The sequence below is a fragment of the Talpa occidentalis genome, unplaced genomic scaffold (genome assembly GCF_014898055.3).
Source record: "Talpa occidentalis isolate TD23 unplaced genomic scaffold, MPIMG_talOcc4v2.1 talOcc4.12, whole genome shotgun sequence".
NCBI lineage: Eukaryota > Metazoa > Chordata > Mammalia > Eulipotyphla > Talpidae > Talpa > Talpa occidentalis.
In genome coordinates this window covers 27465834-27471833 of record NW_023601212.1, presented here as the reverse complement: position 1 = coordinate 27471833, position 6000 = coordinate 27465834, and the positions used below count along the sequence as shown (strand labels likewise).

General features: G+C 50.7%; 1 protein-coding gene across 2 annotated transcripts in view; it reads left to right on the top strand.

The window, feature by feature from the left end:
- Nucleotides 1–3538: 3538 nt before the first annotated feature.
- Nucleotides 3539–6000, top strand: part of ARHGAP32 (Rho GTPase activating protein 32) — a 197208-nt gene continuing 194746 nt past the window's right edge. For both annotated transcript variants that reach the window (XM_037505620.2, XM_037505619.2), the window contains exon 1: nucleotides 3539–3565. The gene's annotated coding sequence lies outside the window, so the exon portion shown is untranslated. The remainder of the gene's footprint in view (nucleotides 3566–6000) is intronic.

The following is a 6000-nucleotide window of genomic DNA, read 5'->3' as shown; positions in this document are numbered from 1 at the left end:
GCCAAAGGCTTGAGGAGACTGCACTGGGGGAAGGGCCAAGGACAGAGCCCTGGGGCAGTCAACATTTGCAATTCTAGCCTAATGGGGGATTTAATGGAAAAATAGCAAAGGAGCTACTACCTGGCTGAAGGATTCAAAAGCAGACATATAGACAAAAAATGGCAATCAAGTTGAAAGCCTGGAAATAGATCTTTGTGGATGAACAACCAAAAGTTCGAAATTATACTAATAGAGGCTAGTGAACCAAAATGTGACCAGGAGAAAAGTTGGAAAATCTATCATTTCAGTGAATGCCCTGGGGGGTGGGAGGGTGGTGGTGTCATATCCCAGGGAGCAAAAGTACTGCCAACTTCCTAAAATGTTGCTCGGAGTACTTTTTGTTGGAAAGGGTTCAGAGTCTAGAGAGTTTATTCCAGCGGCATTCATATTAGCTAGGAGAAAGCTACACATAGACAACATACCTTTTTAAAAAATCTAGTTCAGTTTTATGGGGACACAATATGGAGCTGGCCCTTAGGCCAGGGAAAAAAATAAAGAGCATGTCAAATGCTACTTTAGGAAAATTCTCTATTAAGGCTGGCCTCTTTCAGCAACTCATTTTTCTCAAGACAGTCGTTGAGCATTCAATTGGGGATGAAAATAAGCTGCTCCTGTCTCCCATGCTCAATTCCCAGGTCTCTCTAAAACTCAAGGTTAGGTTAAATGTTGCAGTCATCTGTGTAGCTGGCCTCCTTGCTGGCTCTACTTGTCTGCACCATGACGTGGCTTCAGTGCCCAGAGGGGACTGCAGTGCAACAGATCGCTGATGCCAGGAGTGAGCCCAGATGCTACCGCCCGGAAGATGACAGTGCCAAGGCCAAGAAAGGAGGCCAGGATAAAACCTCCAACAACTTCAGACAAAGAGGGAATTTGCTTCCCTTCCCCCTTGTCCCTCACCTAGGGAATATTGAATCAAAACCTAACAACATGGATCACGAACATTATTTTATTGCTGGGCAGCCTTTTTCTTCCTTAGGAAATGTTGCAACCTTGGGGATTTCTTCATTGAGACTCTAAGCATGTCACTAGGACACAAGTAATTGGTTACACACACCTGAAACACTGAGTTCAGATGGCTGCGCAGTTGCCCAGAAATCACAATCTTCAGTTTATCTGCAGGTTTAGCAATGATAACTAATTCATGGGATATTGAATACTTTTTAGGAGAGAAGGTGCTGGCTCAGAAGGAGAGTACGGAGCATCAGCAGTCTTGAGCTTGCTTAAACACCTCTGACATTTGGAGTACACACATGGAATCCATTTGTTCTTTCTCTGTACTAGATATAACACAAATGAGGGAGGAGTTACCAAAATGTTTTGAGACTCTGAAGTAAAGTATCTGTGTCATCCAACATATGCATAGATCCTAGTTCTTTCATATATTATTCACCTCCACCAGCTGAGCATAAAACAGTTAACATTCAGCCACTGCAGCTGATTTTGGGGTGTGATGGCAAAACTCTGGAATGTGAAGGTTTTCTGAACAGAAGAGTGTCATGATCTTAAGCCAGAGCAACCAAGCCTTGGGCAAAACTTGCTTTCCACGGTGACTTGGTTTACTGTCCCATATGACTTCCCCAACATCACCAGAGCCTTTATACTTTTTGCTAACCAACCCAAATCCCTCCCTGCCTGCTCATCCCTTCCTGCAAACATGGTTCTCTGCGGCCAAATGCTGAGCCCGTGGAACTGCTTCATTTACCTAGCTTTTTCTCCAGTACTTGGAGGAACCCATTAAGACCATTACAGAAGTGCACCAGTTTCCAGGAGCCGGCCACAGCACCAGGACATAATCTGTTAAAGTAAGTTTCTGTAAGTGTTCCCATCCCAGTATGTGTGTCTATGCAAATCATCTTCTTTAAAGAATCCTGGTCTTTAAAGAAGCTTGGGTTATTCTAAGGCTGCCAAGAGTGGGATTATTGTATATGTGCACTCCCTAATTTCTCTCCTAGATAGGTGAAATCCTGTGTCATGTACGTGTCCTTGAAATTCTGCTAAGTGTGGTCAAGGCCATGTTTTATATTCAGTGACTCCCAACGAAATGACTAAATGCTGAGTAGACCTGAACTACTGCAGTGACATTAGTGTGATGCAGTATTTGCCATCCGTAGGTTTGAGGACTGAGTAACATTAAGTAGGTTAACCACCTCCCCTCAATACGCCCCCCCCCATTTAAATACCAAATGAGTCAGAAAGAGCGAAAGGTACACATATACAAGAAAAAACTGAAAATACAAAACGGTAGTGTCAAGATCTTTGTTACACAGAAGGTTGTTTGCAGGTGTAAGTACCACCTATCTTTAACAAAAGGAACAGGGGAACCAAGGCAGTGGCCATCACAGGCAGGGGCTCCCCGCGAGCTCCTTCACTTGTCTCCAAAATCTCTTTTCAGTCTAGTCACGCACCTTCAGGTTTGCTACACTTTCACCCTTTCTTGTCCTTCCTCTGCCCTGTCATGTCACTTCCAATCTCCTGGTCCTTAAGTCTGCATGAAGAAGCCAACTGAAGGAACTTTTAGGCCCCTACTTGCAAATAATAGCCGGATGCGAGTTTTTAGACCAAAATGTGCACGAGATAGAGAGCGTCCACGAGCTTCCTGACTTCAGGGATGCACCCTCTCCTCCCTCTTCCATCCCCCCGGCGCGCGGGGACAGTATTCAGGGGTCAGCTGGGAGTGGAGAGGAGCCGCTGCCGTCGTCTCCGGTATGTCTCTTTCTGGTGTTAGTGCTGCTGCAGCAGGTTTTTTATTTTTGCAGCACAGCATAATGCAGAAAGGCAACAGACTCCGCTGGAACCCCAAAGGCAGCCGCTCAGCCCCCTTCCCTCCCCCCAGCCCCTGCGGACCCCCCACCCGCTCCCCCCGCCCCGAGAGGGCTGGCCGAGCGCCCCTCGCCAGCCCCCCACCCCCCGCAGTGCACGTGCGCTCCCGGGACAACAGCAGGCGAGGCCCGGGCGCGCCCCCGCTGCCCTCGGCGGCGCGCGCGCTCAGCCCGCCCTCCTCGCGCGTGCTCGTGCCCGCGGCCGCGGCGGCGCGCCCCTTCTCCCCGCTGCGGGCGTCGCGGGTGCAGGAGGAGGCGGAGCGCGGGAGGCGGGGGCTGGGCCGGCGGCGGGCTCCGGCGGGGCGCGCGCCGGCGAGCGGGGCGGGGGCGCTGCGGGGGCGGCCCGAGAGCGTCGGGGTGAGGGGCTGGCGAGCCGGCCGACCGCGTCCCGGGGCCGACTCCGCCGGGAGAGGGCCCGCTCGCGGGAGTCGGGGGTGGGGACTTCGAGGCCGCGGCCGGAGCCCGGTCCCCGCCCCCGAGCCTGACGGGGCGGCGAGGCGGGATGAGGCGCTGGCGCGGGGGGCGCCCGGCCGAGCCCCCGCGGCTGCCCTCCGCGGCCCGGCGCTAGGCTCGGCGGCGCGGGCGGTGCTCGGCGGCGGCGGCGCGGGCGGAGGACGGCGTCGGGCCCGGCGCCCGCCCAGGGCAGACACGGAGCGGAGAGCGGGGCGCAGCGACGCCGCGGCGGCGCGGCGGGGCCGCGGGGCTCGGTAAGGCGGGGGCGCGGGAGGGCCGGGGGCGCCGCTGACGTGGGCAGGCGCCGCAGGGCAGGCTGCGGGGGCCTCGCTGTCCCTGCTGGAGGAAATTCTTTTGCAAGGAAAGGCTCCAGATCGTGTGTTCCCAGCAGACCATCTCGGGTTTCCCCGGACACCCCCCCCAACCCCCCCAAATCCCCGGACTGGTCGCCCCAGGTTGCCCGGGTGGACGCGGCTTCGGGCCGACCGCCTCCCGCGCTCCATCTCGGGTGTGGGCCCCGGCGGACCAGGCGATCTGACGGGTTTCTGGCCTGCTGCAGTGTTGCCCGCCTCAGGCTCAAGTCAGGCGAGAGCCGCGACTCCCAGGCGGTGGCAGAGTGGCCCCCCCCCCCCCCCGGGACCCGCGCTGGGGGAGCGGTGCCCCCCGCTGCCCGGGGCGACCTCGCGGTGCCGCCCCCCTAGGCCGGGCCAGGCGGTTCTGCTCGCTGCAACCTCGGTGGAGTTTTCCCTCTCCTCTTTCTCATTGACAGAACTTGCTGCTGCAAATTGGACGATACTGGGGGGCCCCTCCCTCGCCACCCCCTTGTCGAGCCTTTCTCATTTTGTTGACTTGGATAATTGTTTATGTTGAAGAGTTCCGCAGACAGACACCAGAAGCGGTGGGGAGAGAAAGTCCAACCTGGTTTCTTAGCTCTAGTCCACGTGTGGACCCTCTTTCTAACTTCATCTTCTTCTGTTCCTCATCCTCAAGCCTAAAGAGGGTGAAGGGAAGTAGGAGACCCACAACAGGATGCTCGGGATGAAGTTTAATAGTTATCTCTTGGACAATAGAATTTGGATAATTATCATTTTGATTCACATGCAGAATGGCAATCCGCTTTTAACATGCTTGGGGCACTGCATGATGCTACACGGATAGCTGGCAGCTGGGCCACATTGCATTGTTGTCAGCATCTCTTTTATTTTCCATTCTTTCAGAGTTTTAGTTGGCACAGAGTTCAACCTTTTTAAATCAATCTGAATGGGAATAACTTCTCATCCATCGGTGGCTTTGGCAAACGTTGTCTATATTCCTATTTATGGTGGAAGAAGAAAAAAACATGGTGCTGGATTATTATGGTGACTGTCTTAGAGTCCCGAAAATGTGCTAGTTTGATTCAGTATTTGGATTGTGTTGTAATAATTTTGGGTAGTGGTGACTGCGATTTATTAATGTGCTTTTCCTTATTGGGGAATTGAACTCTGTCTAATTCGGAATCTTGACATTTGTGCAAGTCAAGAGTGAAAGAAATAGAAAGAGAGAGTGAAAGAAATAGAAGCTTTCCTTCATGTTACAATATAACCTCAAAGTTTTCAACGACTCTGGTGTGAAATTCTTTTTATTGGAGCTACTTGTAAATAATGGGGTATTATGATCTTGTCATGTCTGTTTTCAGGAATATCTGTAGTTTACTTCCTTCCGAAAATTGGGTGTGTGGTGTTGGATTATAGATCATGTCTCCAGGATGGTGTGAGGTTGGAACTGTGCTCAAGCCAGTTACCCTCATACCATCGTCGCTATAGCAGTCCCTGGAATAAAGCAGCACTTTGGACAGAGACTTGTCCAGCTTTAGCTTGGGTGAAGCCCAGTTTACTGTATGGTCTCGCACTTGAGGTGGGTGATAGAGTCTAAGTGGGCCAGAGAGGAAATGTTACTGGGAGAACCTTCTTTGGTTATATAACTGTTTTGTTCTCTAGGGAGAGACTAAGAAGCAGCCAGGCAGGCTCAACTGTCATTAGAGTCTTTGATGTTGGTTTGGATTCCAGTAGTTATGTTCCTTTTATTTTCTTTTCCCAGCCCCCACATCATTTTCCAGTCACCAGAAGCTATTCTGCAGTTGGGCTGAGACTTTAATGGCAATACATTCATCTTCATTTCTCTCTTTTTCTCTTATTCTCCCTTTTGCATGACTTATTTAGCAGTGTTTTCCCGTTCCAAGCAGGCCTGGGTGCATTGTCTGCAGAGTATATATAGATTCACTGTTGACTATAGATGATTTTAACAAATGTCAAGGACTAACAACTGTTTTCTTTGGAAGACTAGTAGCAGAAGAAAAATGGAATGGAATGAACTAAACGTTGTTCATTATGTTTTAACGGTTATATTTCTGTGTTTTATTTTAAAGATTATGACTGATTTCAAGAATTTCTGGGATTTAACCCATTCACTTGAAATCTGTTGTCCATGGAAGTAGTTAAGAAACAGCAAGGACTTGAAATCAGGTCATTGTTGTCAGTTCTGCTTAACAACTGTGTGGCATGGTAACCTCTTTGGGCAGGTTATTTAGATTTATGAGCTTGTTTTCTTATGTATAAAACAGGATGCATCAAGTCCTGCATTGTCTTCCTTACAGACTTGTGAAGGATTGCATGAGAGAAAGGATATGAAAATGCTTTGTAAAACTTTCTAT